The sequence below is a fragment of the Meleagris gallopavo genome, chromosome 6 (assembly GCF_000146605.3).
Source record: "Meleagris gallopavo isolate NT-WF06-2002-E0010 breed Aviagen turkey brand Nicholas breeding stock chromosome 6, Turkey_5.1, whole genome shotgun sequence".
In the NCBI taxonomy this organism is placed as follows: domain Eukaryota; kingdom Metazoa; phylum Chordata; class Aves; order Galliformes; family Phasianidae; genus Meleagris; species Meleagris gallopavo.
In genome coordinates, this window is record NC_015016.2 from 36220550 (window position 1) to 36247624 (window position 27075).

General features: G+C 39.2%; 1 long non-coding RNA gene across 1 annotated transcript in view; it reads right to left on the bottom strand.

Moving 5' to 3' along the window:
• Positions 1–27075, bottom strand: part of LOC109368263 — a 75435-nt gene that overhangs the window by 19144 nt on the left and 29216 nt on the right. The window contains exon 2 of the long non-coding RNA XR_002116120.1: positions 8734–8816. This is a non-coding gene — a long non-coding RNA (uncharacterized LOC109368263). The remainder of the gene's footprint in view (positions 1–8733; positions 8817–27075) is intronic.

Genomic DNA, 27075 nt, shown 5'->3' on the forward strand with positions numbered 1-27075 from the left:
AAGTTGACTGTTTGCTATTTTAATGTTGAAATTTCATATCTGTTTTATTCTGTGCAGTCACACCTGTTGGAAACCACCTTTCCTCTCTTTCTCCTTCCCTTCCTTCTTCACTCACTCATTCCCTCTGTCTCTCCTCATATTCTCCAAAGTCAGGGCCAGATTACATTGACTGTTGTCTATTCACCAATTTTTCTCTTTCTCTATTTTACACCTCAGAGAAGTGAACTGAGACTTGTAAGGGGATAGGTTTTGTGTTGTGAATATGCCCTTTCCTGCATTCAGTGAGAAGCTTAGCAAGCTTAACCAGGGTCCAAGACTTCAAAAGATCTCTACATCAGTGCTCAGGAGGGACTGACTTGCTAGCACTTTGTGGCTGGAACTCCAAAAGGTGCAATGACACTCTCAGCCAGGAGTGACAGAGCTTTTCCTACCAATAGCTGCATTTCTGCAATGTTACAGATTAAGACCGAGAACTTATTTTATCTGAACTTTTATTCCTTCCCTTCCCTTCCCTTCCCTTCCCTTCCCTTCCCTTCCCTTTTCTCCTTTCTGTTACAGGTAGAGGATGAAGCTGCAGGTTACAAATGGGTATGAATGAAATACATGAGGATAGTACTGGGAAAACACAGTAGAAACAAGAACTGGAAGTTTATGGAAAGAAAGAAAAACTGGCTCAAGAATTTATGATGGGAAAACAGTAGAAGTGAGGGTCAGGGATGAGAGAGGGAAGAACGAACAATAAAACAAGGAACTTAGTGGAGACACTGGGACTAGAGCCAGAATTCTGCATGGGATATGCTGCAGAAACAATGGAACAAATTATAAATTCTGGAAAACCATTATTTGCGAGTACATAGCAGTACTTGTTAGTCATTTCAAAACTTTACAGACTGTATTAGTACTCATCACATTCTCCCAAATTCTTGAGTCACATGTTAGGTCATGTACTCAACACTAGAATTCAAGTAACCATGGACATGGTCAAGATTTTTCTTTCTGTTTTACCCCTGAATTTACCCCTTGGCCCAAGGAAAGTACACTGAATCAAGATCTGGGAACTGTAAGTTCTAGTTTCATATGTAAGTAATGTATTATTACTGATGTTGTTACTGGTTCTTTTCCTCAGCAAGCTAGCCACATTACAACTAACATTGCTTTGTATTTTTATTTTGTAAAGAAATACCTTGCAGAGATATGTAACAAGATTTATACTGATGCAGAATGTAATTACAACACACAAAAAAAACATAATTTCTTGGATGCCAGTTCTCAAAAAAACCCCCAACTTTAAAGACGTTCTGTGTGTGTACGTAACTCTTTTAACTCAGAAACACTGATCCAACAAAACCTCTAGTTTGCAAGCCAGCAACATTTTGAACAATACCTATAAGTTCAAATGGCTGGTTAAAAGCAGGTGAAAGATTCTGAATAGGCCTGAACCTAAGAAAGAAGACATTTAGTACTTGACAAGATTAAGTCCTCTGTGTGTAGCTTGAACGACACTGGAAATCAATGCATCCTGGATCCCATCCCTCTGCAGTAACAATAAACTACATCACACTGCCTGTTCCATCATTTTACAGTGCAGTCCCTTTGCTAAACTAATTTTTGGTTTATGCAAGCACAGTTCCCAGCTTTAGCTGGCTTTCCACCACCTTCACACCACAGCCAAGTATCTCCCTCCACCACCAAGCATCACAGTAGTGCATAACACACGCAAGACTGTGCTCTCCCAGCTTTCTCCCCACTGGACATGCAATTAACATCCTTAAAACCTAGCACGTTTAAAATCCCATCAGCATTGCCTGAATTCTTTAGTAGCAGTCTAAGTTTAGAAAAGGATAAGTAAACTCATTTATACTAGTTAAATTAAAAATAGTGGTTATGCTGTGACAAGAGAAGCAGGGGAAATCCCAGTTGGTTTTTGGAACATTTCAGGCTTCCTGCTTCATTGCCTCTGCTCCAGTATACTCGGTTACATAACCCAGCAAACAGCACTGACATACTCATCTGAGCAGGAACGTCGCCAAAAATATTTGGTCTATTGAACACCCCTGGTATACAGCCTGAAGACTTTTGTGACTCTCCTCCATATGAACTTCAGCTTTAAATGGCAAATAAGTGTTTGTGCTGCTCTCCCTTGAGAAACCTAGATTTACTTTTATGAAGCCATCAATATTAATGTAATGCAGCATTAAGAAAAGCTGTTTTCCCCTTACAGTCCCAAACATGAATGACAAAGTAAGTTTGTAATCAATATCTATTTAGAACTTCTTGTTTCTACCTTCTACCCCTTACTTTTCTCCATCTCTTTGTGGGGGACTCTTTTTTGTTTGTTTGTTTGCTTGCTTGTTTGTTTGTGTGTTTATTGCTGGGCTCTATCTTCACTTTTCTTTCTAATATTTCCCCTGTTTATTTATGTGGCCTTCTTAGCCTTGGGCTTACATCAAGTTCCTCTGCAGCGTGAATCATGTAGTTACACAAATGTCTCCATAAAGCTGAAATTATCACATACTTTCCATGTGTGAAATCCAAAGTGCTTTGTTTTTTAAGAAAAACAGAAAAGGGAAGGGAAGAGAAGTACACTTTGAAGCATATGCATTCAAGATCTTGGAAGGTGTACATTCCCTATAAAATCTTTGAGAACTACAACCATTACTCTGTTCTACACAGCTACTCACCAGAGCCCTGCAGGGTCCCTGCAGACTTCCTTCTCTTCTGCACTATAGGTGCTTTTGAGATGAAAATGTATTTTTCAGAAAAGATCTCCTAAGCTTCATCCAGCAGAGACTGCATTTCACTGGAGACTGACTGTTCTATAGGGCTAATGATAGAATTTTCTACGTTTTCCTATATAAAGTTTAAGCTGCAATGTTTTTGCAGACAGCTCCTATTTCAAAAATTAATCAAGCAGAGAAAGTTGTTTTACTTTCACACAATACTTTTTAAGGAATCCAGAAAATTTAGAAACTAACCTATCTTTTTTTGAGTTCTACCAATGCCCACCTAGTGACTTTCATGTAAATATGGTATTCAACTTGCTGTGGCTGCTTCACAGCAGCTGGGAATAAGTGCAGCTGACAGCCAGCTTGTGTCAGCAAGCTGGGGAAGGGCCTTGGTCCAAGCTATACGATGAAGGCATGTCTATGTAGTCAGGTGGAGACAGTTGTGGAACAGCTTAGCTCATTTTCTAAGCTGCAAAATGGAAGATACATTCAGTCCAAAGACTGTTTGGACATGCTAACGTGGAACTGTGCCCAAGCTAATAAGTTCTGCTCAGAGGCAGGTTATTCTTTTACATGAGTTGGCTGGTCCCTTATTTGGTGAGGTATATATGCTACAGCTTGAAATAACACAGTTCAGCCTTCACTATGAATGTTGATTGCTCGACAAAGTCTGCTCAGAAAGCCAGACCTTCTTCTCCTTTTTCTTGTTCACCATTCTGAAAATTCCAGGAAATTTGTCAACTAATATAGGGTATATTTTGCTCGCATGGCATGGCAGATGTTAAACTGAAATTAAGATGCTAAATCTCCTAAATGTTTCTCTTTCATACTCTCAATGTCTTTTACTTCGTAGAACCAAGCAAAAGCATAGAGAACTTCTAACTATTCTCCCTTGTAACTATCTTCTACATGCATTATGGTAGCAATGTATTTTACAATACACTTCGAGTTTATCATTTTTTAAGTTAAATATTACAGTCTTGAACTAGTGTCTAAAATGGTTTCTGGGCTATGCAGAACTTCATGACCTCCTAGACACATACATGTGCACGTATATATCCTGATTGAAACATCTTGCAGGCTGCATCTCACAGAGTCTATTACTTTGTCTACTACTTTGTTTAGTACCTTAAAAAGTAAATGCATCCAGATATGGAGCCCTTGGTTGAAGAGAGACATGGACTGGACTGGTTGGAGCGCGTCCAGAGGAGGGCCACAAAAATGATCCAAGGGATGGAGCCCCTCTCCTATGAGGATAGGCTGGGAGAGCTGGGGCTCTTCAGAATGAAGAAGAGAACGGCTCCAGAGAGACCTGAGAGCGGCCTTTCAGTGTGTAAAGGGGGGCTTTAAGAAGGAAGGGGACAGATTCTTTGGCAGGGTCTGTAGTGACAGGACAAGGAGAAATGGTTTCAATCTAAAAGAGGGGAGATTTAGCCTGGATACAAGGAAAAAAGTTTTTATGATAAAGAGGCATTCAAAGTCAGGCTGGATGGAGCTCTGAGCAACCTGATCTAGCTGTATGTGTCCCTGTTCATTGCAGAGGGGTTGGACTAGATGACCTTTAAAGCTCCCTTCCAACTCAAACAATTCTATGATTCTATGCAGAGATATACTGTGGGAAAAGACTGATGCTGAAGTTGTAGTTGTTTCCACTGCAGAGCTAAATTCCAATCCACACTGCATAATTGACTCTTGCACTCTCTTGAACAAAATCCTTTGCATAAAAAACACAGAAATACCAGTTAAACTCAGTGCTGTAGCACAGTGGACTCCGGAGCTGAACAAATTTAAATGCTTCCTGTCTCTAGTGGGACTTCCACACCAATTGACGAGTATAATTGGGTACTGGCACACTGTAGATCTGGATTGTACTTAGCAATGGGAAAAATCCTGTTGCAGGACCTAATTCTGTTCTGGATAGAAGGAATACAAGCAGCTGCCTTATACCAGATACCAGCTTACAGATCACAAATCTCAGCTGGGATGCATCCCATCCAGTAATAACAATTCACATTTTAGTGAAAAAATTATTTGTGTTTACCTGGGACAGTTACAACTTTTGACTCAGATATGATTACTGCAAAAAGGAGTGGTAAAACTGAAAAGTGCAACTAACAGAGAGAGACTCCTTCCCTGGGGGCACACGACTCACCATTTCCCTAGGAATCCCTATGGATTCCATTCCTCTCTCACAGCAGTGAGAAGCTACTGTCTGTCTGTCATGAACAGCAGATGCCCATGTTTGTTTATACTTGACTGACATATAGTTCAGCTGTGTATCTAATGTCCTTTTGTCTTTATTGCCTTTTTCAAATCTCCATGAAGTGGGAGTTGCTGCTGAAACAGTGACTGCTGTGCCACGGCAACCCTTATCAAGAGATATGTCCTTATGTCATGAACACATGAAGTGGTTTTCTCTCCATTAAATATTCTCCTAGGATTACTCCTGTGTTTTGTTTTGTTTTGTTTTGTTTTGTTTGTTTGTTTGTTTGATTGATTGATTTTTATAATCTATTTGACCTTTGCAGATCCAGATTATCCCACGGCAATAAGTTCCACAGTTTTGTTACCACTGTATGAAAACCTACTTCCTTCTCTTGATTTTGATCCTATCACCTGTAAATGACATTTTGGGCAACCCAGCTTTTAAACAGTGAAAGACAGGAAAGAATCACTCCATATTCCTTCTTTCCATGCCATTACTGGCTTCATATTATATTGCCAATAGTTTTCTTTTGTAACTAATTTAAAGTACCCTGAGCTTATCCATTTTCTTCTTCTGTGGAACCACTTCTTATTTTTGTTCTTATGTATTTTCATCATCACAATACTTCCCACTTCCACAGGTGTTTTTTTAAGAGCATAACCGGAATAATGCAGTTTTCAAAATACGAATCAGATTTATAAATCTGGATCTAGAAACTGCATCATAGCTATAATTGCATCATGATTTCTGTGTTATTCTCTATTTCCTTCTCCTAATATTTTTTTGTTATTCTCCATTTTCTTCTTCTAATATTTGGTTTGCCATTGCTGAGCAGTAATCTGACATTTGCATACAATATCACTCCAGGAATTCAGGCACCTCCTTCTGTAGTTGTTATGACTTATTCAGAGCTGCACTTGTATAATTAGAATGAGGATTTTTTTCCCCCTTGGGCATTACCTTGTATTTAACACTGAATTTCTTCTACCATTTATTGCCAAATTGCTCTGTATTGTGAGAACTTTCTGCACCCCATTGTAACTGGCTCTTGATTCGCATCATCTGCTGATCTTAACTCCTCACCATTTACTTCTTTTCATTAATTTACTACTTTTAAAACTCAAAGTGTAAAATAACATAGGTCTGAGCATAAAACCTTGAAGAGCACCTCAAAGTCAAATAACTCCCCTGTGAAAATGGAACACAACCATTTCATTCTCTACACTAATTTCTAAAATTTATCTCTCAACTATATATTAATGCCTAAGAAAATGTATCTGATGCTTGCTTTCTATAGCACTTGGTGAAGGATCTTGCTGAAGGTTTTTGGAAATGCATCAACATTGAAATAACCAAATAATTATAGTTTGCATTCTGATTCTTTCAAAGAACTCTGCTTATTTGTACGTCATATCACACCTTTGCAAAGCCTTATAAACTTTCTCTTTTCATACCATGGTTGGCTCTAAATCTGCTCATTTTTCATCACAGTTGGTATCAGCTTACGCTGTGCAAGGCTCAGGTTTATTGGTATATAATTCCTGAGATCCCCCTGAATTTAAAAACAAAAGCAATGTCATATTTGTCACATTCCATTCCTTTGGAACAGAGGCCAAACCAAGTGTTGAGTTACATCACAGTTAATAATTTGTCACATATATCAGGCTTCCTTTAGAAGTGTTTTGAGAACCTGATCTAATCTAGGTGATTTGTTACCATTTGGTTCTATCTAATCTGAAATTGCTTCTCTGACACTTCAATTTGAGATAATTTCTTTGACTTGGCCCCATAAAAAAGGTTTTGCTGTGGAGACCTGCCTAAGCTTGCCCATGGTGATCTTTAATGTGAAAAATTTATTTTGCATTTTTGCTCTAGGCTTATCTTCTTTAAACGCTCCTTTTATATTCCAAACATTAGAGAATGCCTATTAAGTGTCTGGCACAACTCACACTTCTGATGTGTTTAGAGAAAGTTTTCATATTCATTCTTATGCTTATCACAAGTTATTCCTGAAAATATTTTTGGCCCACTTCGTAGGGAGTTTATATTAAATGTGGAAGAGTTTCTGTTCTTTTCTGTTTTTCTCATTTCAACGTAATTTCCACTTTTTGAAGACTGTCTTTTATTTCTAACAGCCCCTTTCACATTTCTGTTTAATCATGCCAGCTTTCTGTGTGTGTGTGGTCCTTTTAAAGTCTCTTCTGATAAGGAGTAAAGGTTTGCTCTCAGTCTTGAGACCAGTATCTTTAAACAATCAGTACGCCACCTGCAAACTTTTTACCCTTTTGGCTTTCCCTTTTAATTCCTCTATAATAGCCATGATTTGCATATTTCAATAATACACTTGATAGCCTGATAGTATACAGGAGACACATATGCTTTGATATTATCTTTTGGTTTCTAGGCAAATCCTCATAAGGTAGGAATTTCTTTTATATTATGATCCCTAATAACATCTGCGTGTTGTTAGTCTCCCTCAGCTCCCTGCTTTGTTTCTCAGAGGAATTCAACAACTTGTCAATAAAACAATATCAGTCAGATCTCAGATAATACAGCACAGAGCAAACCATCCTCCCGCTGCTCTAAGCCCTACAGAGTAGGTTGGCAGAGCCAGGCCTGATGTAGGCTTGCTCATAGGGCTCGCAGAGAGCACTGTGAATGCCTTGTGGGGCACACACAGGTCTGGAAAGCAAGGCAGGAGTTCCTGAGCCCTCACCCTCTGGCACTGGGTGCAGCTTTGTACAAATGCACGTTTACAGTTAGCTGCACAGTGGGGTTTTTTTGGTGTACAGGAAGAAAATTAAAAATGTTAGACAACTGAATAGTGCTGGACCCCTGGCATTACCAACAAGTACAGTTCAGAGATGTTCATTTCAAGAAAAGTAGCATCAGCTGAAGCAAATAAATAAAAAGAAGGTGGGATCACAAAATTAACTATCACATAGTGAATTCTTATGGATTTGCTAAGCAAAGTGAAATAACTTCAGTTTATGAAGTCTTACAAAGCACTTCTGCTGAATGTTAGTCAAATCCAGATTTCATTACATTATTTTCTCTCCCAAATACATTTCAAGACCAGTAAAATTAATAACTGATCATACAGACAGATAAAAATTTGATACAAGAGAGCTGCATGCATACTAGTAAGAAAGGGATGGAAGAAAATGGAAATGCAAACGAAAATTCAGCAACAGGAGCATTCAATATACTCATCGCGGGCATGTCAAACATTTTCTCTCCTGCACTGCCACCCGGTGGTATGCTGTACAAAAAGCTGGTTCTCATCCAACTGATTTTAGCAGCGTTTGTGTTAGGAAGGCTTCTAACCTCCCATTCTGTTTCTCACAGCTTACCGTGTTTAAGTTTTTGGAATGGCTTGATTGCTGTTTTTCTAGCCATAGGTGTTTTTAATTTTATTGCACATTATATTTTAGTTACACCTAAGTTTATTTTTAAAAGCCTTGCTTCCTGAGGCCTAGTCTTTACATGCACGCAATCACCAAATTAAATAATAAAGTTATGTTCTTTTAGGAAAATATGTAAAATCTTTTTTTCATTGTTAGTTACTAATTTTTCTTTTTTCCATCCAACAAAAAAACTCTATAAAAAGGAAAAAAAAAATGCACATTTCAATTTCTAGAAAATCATCCTTCTCATGATGAAACGTTTGGGAAAAAATGCATTTTTGGATGTAAGACCATAGCTCAGAAAGTTTTCTTCCCTTCTGGTGGAAACAGGAAAGGAAACATTTGTCTTGCCTGCTGTAGAAGAAAATGCATTATATCTCCGAGAGCAACTTACACCTGCCATCTTGTCACTGGCTGACTCTCACTCCAGATGTACAGCAGCAATCAAGAAGAGAGCTTGAGGAAGTCTCAGGAGACCTATAAAGTCAACAGAATGGCTTATGACCTCTTTTTTGTTCAATATTTCATGACGTATAAAGAAAATAACAAAGCACTGAGGTTTTCCATTTGATTTTCCATTTAAAAGATAGATACTGCAAGAGTGTAAGGTTTATCGCATCAGGGAACTGGGAGAAGTGTAATTCAGTTGAGATGTTTTTCAGCTCAGGCTGTTTTCAGCTCTTCAGATTGTTCCTTTATTTTTGTACAACTAATTCGTGTATCTGGAAAGGAAAGTTCAATATCCCCGTTTATCTCAGAGAGGAGAATAGAGAACACTCTCACCTCAGATCTCTGGGTAATCCACACGTCCTCCATGACAACAAAGCAAAACAAGCCTTGAAGTTTTAATGTAAATATTTAGGTAGGTGAGAGTATTTTAACAAAATGATACTGAACAAATCAAAGCTTTTGTTGTTGCAGTGAAAATCCAAGTAGTTCAACTAAGCACATTGTTTTATCACTGCCACATTTAGGGTCCTTATGTTATTATCAGTGAAAATGCTGTAGGGTAATACAGGGTTAGTACAGTCTCAGCCTAAATTGGCTTCTGTGTCAGATTAAGAATTATATAGAAATAAGATGTTTCAGCCTCATCTTGCTCAATTCCTTACACTTCCATTTCATCCAGCTTACATTCTGAACAGGATATTCTGCTTCTGTCATTTGTATCCCTAATGCTTTTGAGTTCAAAATCTTTCTATGGGAGCTGCTCGGTGTGTCTCTTCTGCCTAATTTAACCGTAGTTTATATGGCTATAAGATAAAGATATTTTATACCTCACTAGTCAACTGTAAACTATTACAGTAAATCGTGTTATTTTCACAAGTTTGGTAACAAGTGCTAGCTGGCATTATAAGTGTGGAAGTAACACTTTTATTTCCACTTTCCTGCTTTCATCATTCACATTTATATCTTCAGGGGAAGAAGGATACTTGATGTCACATTGAGGAGTGTCTCTCTACTACATTTAATTCCTGGGCTGGGAAAAAAATATTGCCTAAATACAAAAGGTCACAATTAAAGTCTCCAGTATAAATGTACCACTCCCAATTCCTCTGTTTTATTAAGCCTTAACAGCATCTGACTGAAACAGAACACTGTCCTGAGGCCACAAGGAACATTTTCTCAAGCACTGCTTAAGTCTGTTTTTCTTTGTTTTCCTTCAGTTGCTTTTTTGAGCTACTACAGCAATGAGGAGAGGAGCTGTGTGCTTATACCTGGTGCTCACCTACTCACATTTACACCAGCAGCTAGTTCCAGAATGATTTAGATGAAAGTTCTATAATTGCAACCAACCCACATTTAGACCCAGCTGTGTTTCTAGGTCAGAGAAGTATTTTTAAGTAAAAAAGCTAAAATGCAGATTCCAGTAAGGAAGAGAAATAGAGGATACACAGTGCAAGGAAAGGCAATTCCTTGTTTTTTCCTATCACATTCATGATACAATTTCTCCAGCAAAGAGTCACAACATTCATTTTAACACAAAAGGGACACAAATTGCATTTTGTATCTTCAACTTGCTTCCTTCAACTTCAATGAGCCCAACTGTGTGTGGTATGCTAAGCTCCCTTTTTGCTGCTGAAAACCAAGAGCTGATCATTCTGCAGGTGGGATATTCTCTCACTTCCTGGGTGTTCCAAGATTGCTCAGTGCAAAAGTTCTGCAAATGGTACTTCAGGAATATCTGAAAACATATCAATGGTTCTGATTCATCTCAATGGCATTTGGAGTATACAGGACTATAGTCAGAATAAAAGATAAACAGATTATAGACTTTTGTCTCACAACAAAAAGTTTGTTCTTGAAATAAAATCAAGGTTTGGAATTTGCTATGTCAGTATCACTCAGAAAAATATCTTCTAGAAATTAATCTTGGCAAAAACATTCCTGAATTTAATATCTTTCTACTATTAAATTCCAAACAATATGCTCCATGTTTTCAAAGGTGCCAGAGCTCTGTTGCTCTCCAAACACAAAGAGAAAGCAACGCCCAAAAAGCTATCAGACTGAAGCACAGACGTGAATGCAGCGTATTTGTGGGGTGCTTGGAGACAAATGAGATTTGGTGTAGTGGTGACTCATTTAATTGCACAGCTATCACAAGATAATGTGATAGTATTAACATAAGTAACTATGTGCTACGATTATTCCTCTCACGGTGTTATATGTTAGCGTTTATGATAGTGTTCAATGCTTCCAGCTCATAAAGCAAATTCTGAAACTATTCTCACTGAGATTACTTTGGAAGTATTCTGAATGAGCTACTAGGTTTTGTTTGTGCATGGTGCTGAGCTGGTGGTCACTCACAGAGTAGGAGTGGGCAGCACGGTGCCCAGAGCTCGCAGCAATGGCACTGCCAGGCCACCAAGTGGAAAGTCTCAAAGCAGGCATTCCCAAGCAACAGCACACGCCAACAGTGGAGCACTATGCTGCCAGAATACAAAAATGTAAAAGGAGGTGTGCCGAATTGCAGCTCCTGGCCATACAGATTTTGAAAGCTGGGCTCTCTTGAAGAAGATAGGGAACATTTGACTACTGAATGCTGCTGGTGTCTGTGGAATCTACACGTGTCAACTTTCTGGAGCAAATGAGGCACAGTTACATCCTGATTACAGAGCAAAGTGTGTAGGGTGGCGAATGCTGGTGATGCATTTTCTATGGATCTTGCATCTCAAGGAAAGTGACAGAACAAGGGCACAGAGAAAAGAGAACTAGCAGAGCTGAAAAAATTACCACAAGCAGAGCAACAGCAAGTAACAGTAGGTGGCAACAAAGTATCTTCTCCATTTTCTTGGTTTTAACAGCAATTGTTGCCTTGATTTCTTATTTTCTCAAGACTTCAAGCACAGACTTCCTTTTATATCACTTGGTCAGTCGGTCTCATTTCCAAAACCTAAATTCAGCTCAGCTCCATGCGCCAATTAGGAAAGTAGCAGCACAGCGATGGAAATGATGAACGTGGGGCACACAGCAAGGGGGTAGGAGCCATTTGCTAATGGGGATGAAAGCTCATCTCCAGATGCAGACCCTTCACACACCTGACTCCACGCAGTGGCTGTGCCCTGTGATACAGCCCACAGGGAGGTGAGATGGACACAGCTATCACATTGGGATTGTGTCCCTGAGTTTTTAATACCAATTTTTATTGACTTCCCATTTGAAGTCAAGCACTCTCTCGAGTCTCCTGACAGTAACTTTTATTCACCAGCGATGGACTTCAGACATATCTGATAGAGATACCAGAGGCTGTAAAGTCGTTGTGTTCCTGCAGGTAGAAAATAGGTGGCCACACATAGGAGTATCCCACCAGAGCCCTAAGAGAGAATACATGGAGCACAAGTTTCTTCTTTATTACACATCAGTGAAATTGCATGGAAGTCTGACTGCACAAAATCTTCACCTTGTCATGGACACTGCAGAATCCAGCCAGGAGGCACAGCCAGAAGCCCTGAGCTTCTCTCTGCCTACACAATTAGTTGTGCAAAGAGGCAGTTTTCAGCCCAGCCAGGCTACACTATTTTGATCACTCACTGGCTGCCGTCCCACTAATTGAGTAACAACAGATAGAGGATTCTCTGCTGACATTCATTGCATCCGACTCTATAATAGCCAAGGGCTCATCAAAATAGTCACTGTGAAGAACACCCAGGCAAATCGTTTCTAAGCTGGATAGGTAGCAAAGGATCTTGGAAGACGATATAACAGAGAAACACAGTGGTTATGCCTGGGTTTGGCCTAATTTTGGCAACGTGTGTTTTTGGATAACATTTATTAAACATTCTTCATTTACTCCTTGAATTATAGTGGGTTCTAATCCATGTCTTCACCTTAAAATGACATCTGAATGGTGATATTACAAATTTAAACAGGCAGTCATATGTAAATCAGTTAATAGAGCGTTCCCTTTGGTAGTTTGGCATGTATTATTCAGCTCTGGGTATCTTCTTTTTCCCCTGCGGGCTGCAGCCATGATTAAAATGTTACTTCAAAATGAATGTCTCCACAGAGACAAAGATGGATTTAATATATAATGGATTCTCTCTCACCAAGCTATTAAGCAAGAAAGTTACCTCAGCATGAAGATTTCATTACATCTCAACAAAGGTACTCCATTGCCATCTCAAAGATTCCACCAGGCCTAGATGGATTAAAGCTCAGGATCTCTTCAGAGAACATTCTCTTTAAAAAAATAAAATAAAATCCATAGACATGGTGACCTCCTTTTTGTTAAGGTTTCCTGTGGAGATGACTGTCAATGCACATACATACATGTTTTTAGAAAAATACAGATTATTAGTCTTAGGAACATAGTCTGGTACGGTACAAAGTCTGCAAGGCCACTATATGCAGTGAAGTTCAACATGAAGTTCTCAACCGCATGTTTTATTAAAGAGGTCTCTGTGGTTCACTGGCACAGAGTCAGGCTCCCTTTTAGAACACCAGATGACTCAAAGGCTTTGGGGTCATCACAGCACAGTACTTGGAAGAGGAATTTGGACCACATGGTTTCAGATCACAACTTGTAGTTTGGTACTTTCTGCATAAGTAATAAACTACATTCCAGCAAAGCTGCCTATGGACGCTGCCTAGAGAGATGCTTCGAACAGACTGTGGTGCAATTGAGTACAGTCCAAACAGTGGGAGATGGGGTTAAACAGAAATAAATCTCCATATACTGCCATTCAGATTTAAGCATAGCTGTTTTCTTAATCTAACCAGAGGAAAAATACGTCCATGGCCATGTTCCTTTCTTCTTTCCTAGAGCAACAGGCAACAATAGACTGCAGTGAGCAGAGCAGCCTCAGGAGATGTCCTAAGCTGCAGAAACTCATCACCTCCTTGTCTCTGAAGAAACTCCTGCCTGCACTACTACTGCACACAAAAGAGACTGATTTTTCATTGGTGCAAGTAGAAGTCGAGGTCTGTCTCTCCACATAGCATCAATACAAACAGTCCTAGATTAGAGCAAGCAAATGCAAGTATGACTGTTTAAATCCTTAAATTCCAGGTTCATTCCTAACTCTTCCATTAGTCCTTGCAGCAGTGCAATTACAGCAAATTCAGTGTCTGCAGTTTTGACAGTAAATTATAACACAGCTGATTACTAAGCACACATTTTCATGTGTGATGGTCACACAGAAATTCCCTAGGACTGCTCTTTAAATATCTTTAAATATCTCTTTAAATATCTCCAGTCTCCGTCAGAATGGCTGATGTCTGTACGGGTCATATATAAAGCATACAAAATATACTAAAACAAAGCAGTATTTAAGAAAAAAGCAACCTACTTGTATTTATCTTCACAAATTGAAATATGAAAACTCTGAAAAACATCTTGAATTATAATGGGTGAAGTTCTTTGAGCTTATAGCATGTAAGATCAAATCACTTCATTGCATTTTTCACAGAATCGCAGAATCACAGAAACACCAAGGTCGGAGAAGACCTATAAGATCATCCACCTATCACCGACAGTTCTCATAAACCACATCCCTCAACACAAAATCCAAATGTTCCTGGAACACCTCCAGGGTCGGTGACTCCACCACCTCCCTGGGCAGCTCATTCCAGTGCCTGACCACTCTTTCAGAAAAGTAGTATTTCCTAATGTCCAGCTAAATCTCCCCTGGCACAGCTTGAAGCTGAGAAAGAAAACTATGTAAGAAAAACAATCCATCTCAAAAATAGTAAAGTTACATAATCAAGGTTTTAGGAGATTTTGCAACTGTAAATTACTTAGGCAAATAAAGGTGGTGGAATACAGCTGTGGTTGTTTTTATTTTCACTCTATGTTAAACATGAAACTTTTCTTAGATCTGAAGTTAAAAGCTGTGAGTGAAGCCAAACTAATATCTGAGATGATTTCCTTCAGTTAGCAAATAACTTGATCTGGGTTTGCTTTCCATTGGCTTCTGCCAGTGCTTTACTAAACAGATGTACTAGAAGATCTCAGGGGAACATTTTGACCTCAAAATAAGGTAGAATTTGCATTTCTGCCTGGGTCCAAAAATTTTTACTTAGAAGAGACAATACAGAACCACATGAATGAAGCAGGTAATCAAAGTAAGCAAAACTGACTCCAACTATGTAAAATTTGATCTGCAGGTGAGGAAATGATGAGTCTAACAATCCACAGTTCTTCTGGTCTACCTGCACGCAGTAAATGAGCATAGAGATGGAGACAAGAGCAAAGTTCAGCACTGCACAGTTGTAGAAAAAGATCAGCGGAGAAAATGCATTAGTCAAAATGCTGATGAAACCCAGCTCAGTTATTTACCCAGATTTGTATTGCAAGCAATGTTGCAGAGGCCCATGAGCAGTCCAGAAATAGTCCCTCAGCTAAACTGGGGAGAGATCCGGATTAGCGTAACCACTACTCAGTTAGCAACCAGCATGTGTGATACAGATGAAAGACAAACGGGTGAGAGTAGAACTAGCAGTCTGTGGGACAGCATGGGGCAGCTGTGGGCAAGTGAGCCAGGGTCTCTGGGGCTGAGGTAAACTGCACGATCTGGCAGGGAAAATGAATTAAATGTAAGGGTAGGTCTGATCTAGGTTGGTTTCAAGGTTTATAGAGCTCTCTGAATGACTACAGATAGAGATTTAAATACTAATGCATTCTTCATTCATTTTGTTCAGTTGTAAAATAAGAGTATCTATAGAGATAAATGCATATTGTTCTTACAAAACTTTCTAACTAAAACATTCTCTGTCATGGCTGGAGAGAAAACAGATCAGTAGCCTTAAGTAATAATATTCTGAGCTCCAGCAACATGGTTCTTTCAGTAAAGAATGTAACCAGGATCCTTGCACAATACCTGCACAATAATTTGGTGACTCCTATAAACAATAAGCTCTGTTTCCACCTACAAAAAAAAGAACTCTTCCTGTCAGTGGTAATATGATTGTCCAGAAATACCCTTGTTCTCATCTCATTTTGTTTTACTGTAAATGTTGCTAAAGAAAGAAGAAATCGAGTAATTTTTATCTGAAAGGATATTAAATGCACGATCTTTCATTTATCAAAATTACTAATATCAACAGCAGCCCAGCTGGATTTCCTCTGTTCCCAGAGGAAGACTAAAATTAGGATGAATTAGATCTCTTCCATACCATTGTACCACTTCTGCCTGTAGGAGAACGTGGGAGGAAAATTGTTAATGCTGAGGCCAATTTATTGTTTATGTCATATATTTGCATGCTTAATTAATGTAAATTACCAGCAGCTACAGAAGTTTATACACAATCACAATACTGCCATTTCTGAAGCTAGAACCTCCAGGAGGAAAACATGGCCTCTTTATACCCTCACTATATCAACAATAGCAATTTCGAAGTTTTATTAATTTATTCTACTTTTGGAATTAGGAACCAGGCAGTAATTATTTAAATAGGGAAAAAAGAGATTATAATGAGGCTCAGACTCAGGCAGATGGAAAACAGTTCTTGTTCCCACTGAGCAAAACATGAGTAGGTCTGTTTTCTGGGCATGCCCTGGAAAACAATATTGCACTGTGCAAAGAAGCCGTTTTGGTGGTATTGGCTTTATTAAAAAAAAAAAATCCTCATTTTCTAAAAACAACACGATGTGAAAGAATTTCCAAGTACAAAAACTCCCAGACAAAGACCCGATAATGGAAGCCGTGACAGGGCTTTGCAAAACAAGCTCAGTGTGTGCAGCACTAGAACGAAGCCGCGATGATTAGACTTCTGAATAATCAGGCAAACAGCCCGCATTGTAACAAGCACTGTTTATGGGGCTGAAGCAAACACCGACAAGTTTCATTCACATGCCTCAGTAAGCGCAAAAACACTTGTAACAAGGAGCCTTGCAGACCGAGCAATTAGGGCTGTGGAAGCAGCCGCTGCCCTAGGAAGCTCACAAGCTCGGTGAGAGGCAGCGAGCGCTCGGCCAAGCCGGGACGCGCAAGGGATGGCTCCCAGCTCCCAGACAGGCAACAATGGCAAGAGCGGCCCTGACTGCGGCCGCGGCTCCCATCCAGCTGCATCAGCAAAATGTGCTCCAAAGGTCTGAGCAGAATTACATAAAAGTCATGCGAAAGAAAGCGCCACAAAAAGTAGCGCTGAACATCAGAGAGTTTCTAAAGCTGTTGCAGAAGGTATAATTTCAGTAAACAGCACTTTGTTGGCCTTATGACAAAACCGTAATATAAACTATCCCAGCTGCAGCAGCTGAGACGCAGGTTTGTGCTTGTAGTAAAAGTGGATGCTCGGGGCATTACGTGGATCTAGAAGTATGCATATCATGTTGATCCCCTCACAGATACATTTACTCTGTGTAAATACAGACCCACTGCACTGCTCCTCAGACCCTTCTGTGCCAGAGCTTTTTTAAGAACAAAATTCTCCTCAGCACAACGTCCTCTGGGCTTTGTTTTATGGAGGGCTATCATCTAATAGGGCTGTAGCCACGAAGGTGTTACCGTGGTATAGCTGCTAGAACCCTTCCCATATCCTGGGGTCACTGCCGGTGCCTGGGTCTCTCTGTAGCCCCACAGGGTTTTCATGCTTTTGGCCAGCTGGGCTTGGTCCCACCACACTCCAAGGGAAAGGCTCACCCTGGTCCCAGGACACACAGGTTCACATAGGTCCTGTGTTGGAGCACATGTGGGGTAGGAGCACTGAGCTGTCCAAGCTTACAGCTCTCCTACGCAAGAAACACATCATGCTCTCATGTTCAGCTAAAGGAAACCCTACAACCATTTCTGCTTCGATACTTCTGTCACGGCTGATTGCAGTAAAAAGACTCTTTTCTAGGTCATGGACTTCATGGGCTGCAAATGACCTATAACCCTTTTCTAGGGCCACCTTCTTTGGATCACCTGCTCTCTTATTGTAGGATCTTTTTACAGAAGGGATGAGCTACACTAAGTACACTTGCAAAGCTTCAGACAGTATTAAATTAATTGTCCTGAAATGCACGTAGCTGTTTACACCTCACATGCTGTAATAAAATTGATTGTTCCTGTGGTGTACAGTGTCATCCTTTTACTATCAACTCCTTCTGTTTCTGAAGCCCCAGCTGCTCTAACATCTTCAGATCAGCCTGCAGCTTGTGGCTGACCTCCTTACACTTATGGCTTGGCGTCTTGTGTGAATTTGACTGTGTCAGAGATCACACGATACAGGAAGACACAAACAGCTGTGCAGAGACGCCTGCTCTTTGTTCCATGTTTTAACATCGCTGAGTCCAAAAGGACTGGGAAATCCTGAATGAACACAGACTGCAGTTAGCTGGAACAACCATCACTATTGTGCTTGCTTCATCTTTGTGACAGAATCAGTGTCACGTGCCTCAGGAAGGTGCTCTGCTGAGCATCAGGCAATCTGTGGGTCAAAAAAGATTGCTGCGTGTCAGAAGTAGGAGACCCCATGCCTGTAGACTAGACAAAATTGTTTGCCACTTAAAAGATGCTACTGGAATTCAATAATTGTTTCTGAAAGGCAATTGCATATTCTAAATATAACCAAATCAAATAAAACTGGTTTACAATTAACCCACTTTCTTTCTTTACTATGTATTTATGTTTCTGTACTCAGTTTCTGTGCTAGTCAAGACATGCCTCTCATGAAAATCACTGCACTTTGTGACTCCTGCTTCTTCTGTGTGTAATTACACAAGAATTCGAAGTTAAGTTTACAACCCCCCTTTAGGGACTCAAGGCTAGGTCTCTTTTTCCAACTGAACTGGTTGATCCAAGAGAATTTAACTCCCTACCTGCAAACTCTGTCATTTCAATCATTCAAAAATATTTTCCATATGGATTTATGTCTTCAAGTGTTTTAAATATTGTTCTTTACTACAAGGCTATTAGGAACTGTCAAGCAAAAAGCAGGCCGTTCAGCTATGTTTCTGAACTGTTGATGCTTTCTATTCAACATCAAGGACATATCTTTTTCTTTCATGTTAACAATCATTGCAAATATTTAACAATCAGCTCACTGTATTTTATTGCACCTACATTGTGTGAGATTGGTGCTAATTTCCAAAAATGACATTGCCAGAAGATGGCACCTGCTATACATATTTGATGCTGCTGAAACAACAAAAATGTGTAGTCTGCTATAGAACAGAGAGGACACATCAATGATTTTGTCCACTTTGTATTTCAGGGTTTAGAGAGTGGAGGAGATACTCATGACACAATGACACTCAGTGACTTTTATAAAAGCAGAATTTAGACACAGTCTTAAATACAACCACAATAAAAATCAAAGTCTGGTGCACGATTGTCAGGTATTACAGAACGATCATTTCCTTTAATCCACAGTTATTTGGAATTTCTATGGCCCCACTTGCAATTATCTGCTGACTTCTCCCTATTTACAAAGATGTACATGTTTTGAACTATTTTTTTTTTCCTCTTCAGAGCAGTTAGAGTGACAAAGGGAAGAAGAAATATGAAAAGATTAAAAGTGTCAGAAACATGATCATTTTTACTTCACTCAGTCACACAAATGGAAGAAGTGGAGGATTCTTTAGAATGGATCTTTACATTGGTAACAAACATCCATGGATCACATTCAATTATTGCTGCAGGTGGGCTGTGACCATTGAAATTTGTACAAATATTTTCATTTTGACACCAATTTTTTAACATCTAGGGGATACTTAAACTTTGAGAGTGAAGCTTTTATTGCAAAGAGGATTCATTGTTTCTGGAAAACTTTGAGTTAGTAGGGAGACAGAGAGGTTTCAGGATGTCAGCATCTATGAGATCTGAGGTGAAGCTACAAGAATTAATGACTTCCCTGTTTGCTTGTGTGTGTCCTGCATACTGGTAAGAGCTTTCAGTAAAAGAGAGGGCCATGGGCAGGTCAGGAGGCTTTGGGAAATACAGTTCTTACTAAGTGCTATTGGGAGGGAAGAAGAGCTGTAAATCAATCTTTTGGGGATACCTTGAGATCTGTGAGGTTTTTCTTGCAGAGATGCAAATGCTTGAATGACTCAGTCTGTTACTCACTTTCAGGAAAGCAGAAATCCATTAGCAATATTTTCTAACCTATTTTTTCCCTAAATCTAAGTATTTTCTACACTGTTACATTCAGAGGAAAAATATCAAATAGTGTTGGAGAGCAAGAAAGAAATTTTTGGGACTTGGTTGGATTGTACAATTTAAATGGCATTTCAACAGGCATTAGGTCTAGGAGGACTTGTGTCACACAGAAGGCTCAGGAATAATGGAAAGCCAAACCCTCTTTGCCAGCTGCAAATTTTAAAAAATAAGAGGAAGTTACAAGAACTGGTTCTTCACTATCCACTGCTGTTGCTGTCCAGAACCAGTAACTCAATCTCCCCAGTTCACAGAATCATAGAATCATAAAGGTTTAAAAGACCACTAAGATCATCTATTCCAACCATCAAATAGTCCAAACTTCCAAACTGTTGTTCTCCTAGATCCAGACACGATGTTTTGTCCTCTAAACTACCACTGCCTCCAGGGCTCTGGAATCACCATATATATATATATTCTTGATTCTTAATTTCTGCTTATGTTCTAAGGTTTCATGTGACCTCTTAGATTTGCTGGGTTTTTGCAGTATTATTTCAAAAGTTTTTGTACAGTCAGAATTAGTATTTTGTATTACTTTCATTAAAAGAGTAATTTATTCCTTTTAAGTCACTACTTCTAGATGCTAGCATTTTCTCACTACATTAGGACAACTACTTCAATGGAAAAGACCTCGGGCTCTTTTTTAATGCAAGGAAAATCTGTGAACTAACAGTCAAAAGAGTTTTCATTAGAATCCATGTATATTAAGAGGCTAAAACATTCAAATTAGTAGACAAGGCAATCTTCCTAGTGGGGAAACAACAACACAAACGTTCATGCTATGAGGAGCACACAAACATGGGGAAACATTGGACATTTGGCTTTAACAATATACTGAAAATAAACAAGCTCAAAATGTCAAATGTTGAATATCTGAAAATACGGAGTCATTTATGAGCTCTTCAGTAGCACTGTAGGCTTAGATATCACATCAGAAGAGTATAGAATGTGAAGTGGTGCAGCTTAACACTCTATTAGGGAGGTCTCACGCGTAATTCCTATCTGACATTGCTCAAGATAACACAGCCAATTAGCAATAAGGCCAAAAAAATAGTACAAATATTTTGATTTCCTGTCCCCCAAGTCACTGTTACTTCTCAGGCTAATGGCATTTTGCTTTTATATCTTCCATTTACAAGCCTTCAAGCATGAGCACCTGTCTATTATTTCTGCTTTGACCCTGGGGAAATTGAGATTTGTCTCAAGCAATGTAACTACTTGTGAGCAGTTTAAGAAGTAACATTGAATCCCAATTTTCAGTCCAGTAATTGTTGTGATTAAATGATCATTGACACAGATAGGAATCCGAATAGGCCTGCAATCTTTTCTTAGGGCAGAATGAACAAATATTAGAGCAGATTCCTTTACATTTATATTTCATGTGTAGATATGCATTCATGTACTTTCTTTGGGCGTAAGGGTCAGTCTCCTTAAAAAAGCAGCGTCAGTGCCTTTGATGTAAAAAGATATTTAACTAGTCACTTCAAGTGCTGATCAGAATACTTATGTGATAATTGATTATTAAAACCATAACTACGTCTTTATTGTCATTGTAACTGACGATTTCTTTCTATACCAAACAGACATATACAATTTGCATATTCATAAAACTCAGTGGGTGCTCTTCTAAAAGTCAACCAAGTTTAATAAACACAACAAAAACTAGCTTATTAGATGCAAATTAAAGCTGGGAAGCAACAACTAAAAATTCAGCCTGGTTCGTGTTCTTGGGTTACTTCATCAAGGACTATTTTTCAAAACAAGTCTACAAGAAAGACTTTTAAACAACAGCCCCAGCATGTGATGGGGAAATGTGAACACCAGAGTGATAATCAACTGTGTCACTTACAAGTATTGCTCTGTAGAGTAGCTCACTTCTAACTAGCCACGTTTTCTTCGAGACAGTGGTGTAACTACCTCCCAGTTTTGTAACAGTTCAGGAGTTCCCTATAGGAATGTCATATTTTAAATGTAATAAATCTCTGCATTACTCTTTACTTATTGACAAGAGGGAAAGTCCTCTCACAGATGAATGTCTAGATAAATACCTAACAAGACCAAGCAGAAATTGCAGATTTACAGTGGAAGAAGTCTACATGTGGGAGCTTCCTAAGGATCTGTACTTTTCATGATTTTTTTGGAAAGCAGTAGAAATATGGAATGAATAAAATTGCAGGTGATACTATGTTATCTGAAATGGTTAAACATAAAGCTGAATGTGAAATTTATAGAAAGTTATAGAAAGATTTTGCAGTCCTGAGTAACCAGATAACAAAATTGCAGATGAATCATAGTTTCTGACAATATGAGAACTAGCAGGCATGGAATGAAATTACCAGGTGACAAACAAAACAAGTGAAATACTTTTTCACAAAGCATTTGAGTAAAATATGGAATGCACTCCTACAGTAAAATATAGACAGCAAAAATACAAAAGGCATCAAAGAGGGATATGTTAAATTCATGGAGGATAGTGGTGCACAGGCTGCTAGGCAAACAGTGCATTGTGAAATAGAATGAATCACTCTGAGATCCAGAATCATGATGACTGCTTCCATATCACTGAAGGTGTTTGAGTTATGGACCACACTGACAATGTTATGTCCCAAACTCCACAGAATACCATTACGGGTGTTGCTTTTGCTTAAAATATGAATGAATCAGTAGTGTTCCTACCCATTACCAGCTTAGACTATAAAAAGGTAACCGTGTCCTCTACACCACAAAATGCTCATATTCCCCTCATACCTTGAAGATCAAGTGGAGGTGGACACTCTGGAATATAACGCTGCAATCTCGAGGTTACAGCAACTCACTGTATTTAACACCTCTGGGTTAAAGACCTGGCTCTGTAGGAGCCGTGGCAGATTGACTCACATCAGGCTCCTAAAACCTAGGACCCTAAAAATAACATTCTGGCTGTTTACTTTTCACAGCCACATAAAATACACATTGGCTTTCATTATTCACTAGCACTTAGGTAGGATTTTATGCTAAGAGGTTTCTTTCCTGAAATGGTCTCTGTCTGGTCTGATTCACTGAGACCTTTTTCTTTCTCTCAACTCACCTTTTTGGGGCCTCTCCTACAGTTTTTATTTTCAGATGCAGGAGGGTAGGTTGTGGCATACAATTTGTTGCGGAGAGGGCTAGATGGAGGAGTCTCCAACAGAGGTGAGTCCGACCCCTGAGAGGGGCTTCTTGCCTGCCTTGGGAGCATGAGCTGGAACCTCAGCCTGTAACACAGCTGCTCCAATGCCACACTGTTCTTGGAGCCATCACACTGGCCTGTGGGGTAGCTTTTAATGTGAGAGCGTTGCACAACCTTGTGATGTGACATACTAAGAAGCTATAATTTTCATATTGTATCTCCTTACCAATTGTAAATCAGTCATTTTAAGGATGCTTTCCATTCTTGCTTCCCTTCAGGCATCTCTTATTTCTCTCCGGAAAAAGAAAAGATGTAGTTTATAGCTAACTGCAGGACTGAAATGACATATATAATAGCAACAGCAGGCAACAAATGTGTCCCTAAAGTGGCAATATGGTGCCTTTTGTTTTGTTTTAAGACTTTGGAGTGATAGGCAATTTGTCTTTCTGAGCCTTTACTTGAATAGTTACAGGGAATTTAGAAGATGATGTTATGTATGTTCAGTAATGAGGACAGCATGGTCTGACCTATGCCCTTTGAAAACAGAATGATAGAACAAGACAATCAAGAAAAAATACTGATTACTATGCATAGGGTTATTGGCATTAGAGGTTAATAATAGTTTTTACTTTAATTTTCTCCCTGCAATCCCATCCTTTCAATTAAAGAAGACAAAACAAACACATTTTGATCACCAGATATTCTATACGAATCTGAATCCTGCCGCATCGTGGGAAAAAACACAGCCTGAGTGTAACCATTTTTTGCTGTTGGGAAAAAAGGTGATTTACAATTTCTAAATATAATGGTTTATATATATGATAAAATCCAACTCTTCCGTGTAGCTCTTTAAAAAACTGGCGTTGCCCCTCTGTCCACACAAGTAACATACCTCATTTCTTCATATCTTTAAAAGGATGCTGAGGATGCAGTAAGAACCTGACAACACCTCAGTGCTCAGACAGAAGGTATACATCTGGCAAAGCCTGCTGCAGGTGCAAGGATGCAGCAAGCAGGAGATGGAAGAGACACAATGTGTTTGATGCTCCCAAGATCTCTCTTCCCTTCCCTTTCACTGAACTCTGAGAGCCCCTCGCAGGGACAGGTGTGTGGAAGAGGATAGGGGACAGGACAGCTGAGCACCTACAGCACTCACTGACTTCAGCTGCAGTTGCATGAGCTCACATTTCTAACGCTGTGGTGCCAGGAAAACCGATGCCACAGCACAGATCTCATTGGCGGCTGATCTGAAGAAGGGATGTCTGTCTGCATACATTCTTGCTGGGAATTTAAGGAGAGGCACACCAGAACCATGGCAGAGATCTCTTGGCAAGGGATGGAGTAAGAGGTGCAGCGAGCAGCATTGCTAGCTGTGAGGCACCCTTTGTAACTTTTGCTCATGGCTCCCTTGGCAGCCTCTCCGCTGCTTACTCCTCTCAATGACTCCAATTTCACTTTGCTTTCTGCCTTTTTTTCCAAATTTCTAAATGCCTTCTTACACCACCCTTTGCTTCTTGGAAGAAAAATCTGGGGTGATCAAGCTGGGTTTTATGTACTATTTTTAAACATACACCAAAGCTTCAGCAGTGTCATGGGCGACGTTTTATTAAAATTATTTATAAGCTGATTTGGTTTTATTTGTAAATGTTTTCTTAAGGGGACAACTCTCATTAACCAAAGTGCAAAAATTGAAATTAAAACAATAAAATAAATATGAAAACCTCATTAAAATTAATCCCTGAATACAATATTTTCTGATATAAGATCATTTCAACATTCATCATTATTCTACGCTCCACATGTTTGCAATACTAAACTTCACTAAGATGCAGTTGAATTTAAGAATACACATCAGCATCTTAGATTAAGATGATTTAGGTAGATGAAGTTATTCCTGAGCTGAATGTTCTAAGTGAAAGAAATTACGGGTAAGGGTTATACCCTATATATTTTAAAGGTGAATATGTCTAAACCCTGCATTTAAGCCACTTTACTTCTGTCGTCCTTTTATGGATATTCAGTCTGCCATCAAAGTATTTATTGTATGTGGTCTAAATTAGACTGAACTGGGATACGCTAGAGGGAGTAGCCTAAAAACCATCACAGCTTGGTGTCTTTCAATGATCTCAGTTCTTATAAGATATGTTGGGTGGAGGTTCTCACTGCCAGAAGGCTGGAGGCAACAAGGCAGCAGGGAACCAAGTATGTCGAGCAGAGGGCAAAGAGGGAGATCTCCTCTGGTGGTTTCCATGGCAATCAGACAAGCGGAGCAGTCTGCGCACCCGGCTCTGGTAAGGGGAGCATCTCCTGCTGAGCCGGCACTTCACACCTTTGCCTGGCGCTCCTTCAACAGAGTGTCGCTTGCTTAGGATGCAGCTGCTAGAGGCATCTCCCCCACATCCTAAGTTTCCTGCACGAATCATTTTATTGTGTTCTGTCACCTATCATGGTGACATCTAGAGCCCCCCATTAGGATTCACACAGATCTAGACATCCGTGATTGCCCAAATTCTCACACCTGTCTGCAGCTCACATAGCACGGCAAAATTCAAAGCGGTGACAAATAGCCTTAGAAAAAAGTACTGTGGCTCTTACGTTTCCATTCAAATTACACAAGCAGTTTGCCATGAAACACAAGTATTTTTTATTTTCTTCTGGAACAAAGTTCAAGCATTTCTACTACCTGCATGCAACATAAATCACGTTGTCAGTGGTTATACAAGTTTTGGATATGATTTTAAGCAAGCATTTTATTTAAAATTATTTCAGTAGGTTCTATGACTATCAGTTCTTTACATGAGCTTTCTCACGGGCTCAAGAAGATGATGATAGTATTCTGGCATAAATGTATTGGTAATATATTAATGTTTTGCTGTCATGTCACTCAAGAGTGTAAACTACTTACTGACCTTTGCAACACAAATAAATGAAAGCAAATTATGATAGTCTGGATTTCTTGGGAAAGTATTCTGTGGAAAACATACCAGTGGATCATTTAGTTTGTAGAATATGTACTGCTCCTTACATAAGAAATCACAGAAATATTAATGTAAAACTACTGCTGGGTTTCTTAGTGTATTACCATATTACAAGGCTTTCAATAGATGATCTTTCCCATGTTCTTAGACAACCTTGACCTTCAGTTCTTAGTGAGGTGAATAATATTACATCACATCTAAAGAGAACAGTGTAATCATCTTTTCTATTTGCAGCACTAAGACAGTCAACAGTATTTGATACAATCAGCATGTGTCTTGATACTGAAGGCACATGGTGACAAGTCTAACTGAATGTAGTTATTTGGCTGTCATGAAATGCACCTTATGGTGATAAACTTCAGCCATAAAATTGGAAGACTATCACATAAACATGTTTCATGAAGAAATACACTAGCAGAATTCACTCCTAGTTTATAGTTGGAAAACTGTGTTCTATTTATTATGCTGCAATTTTTACAGTACGTCAGGTTGGAAAACTCATTACATTTTACAATGAAGTAATTACTGTGTGTTGATTCTTCTCCTTCAACCAACGGGTCTATCTAATTAGTGTACAATAAATTGAAATACTGCGATTAAGGATGTGTGAAAGTAAGCTACAATTGGATGCAGCTTCAGTGTGCTTAGAAGCTGAGGGAATTCAACAGCTGTCCCCGCATTGTGCGCCTAGGGTAGGTTCCTCCTGGGGCAGTGCTCATGGGGAAACTTCCTCTGCTTTGCACCCTCTCCTCCATAAACATGTCCTAACAGTCACTACAATAAGCACATGAAGGCAGTTCATTTCACACTTGTGCGTATTAAAACTTAAACTTGATAGAGAAACGATGTTTCTTTTCATTACTTATCAGATTTTTTTATCTTTTAGATAAATTTATTCTCCCTATAGTCTTAAAGGATATGCTGTTCATAGCACTCAAGCTATAAAACTACCCAAAACAATAGCTTCAATAAACTCAGAGACATTGTCTTATCTTCATCATAAGTCAGCCTCGCTACTGCGCAATGTTTCCAGC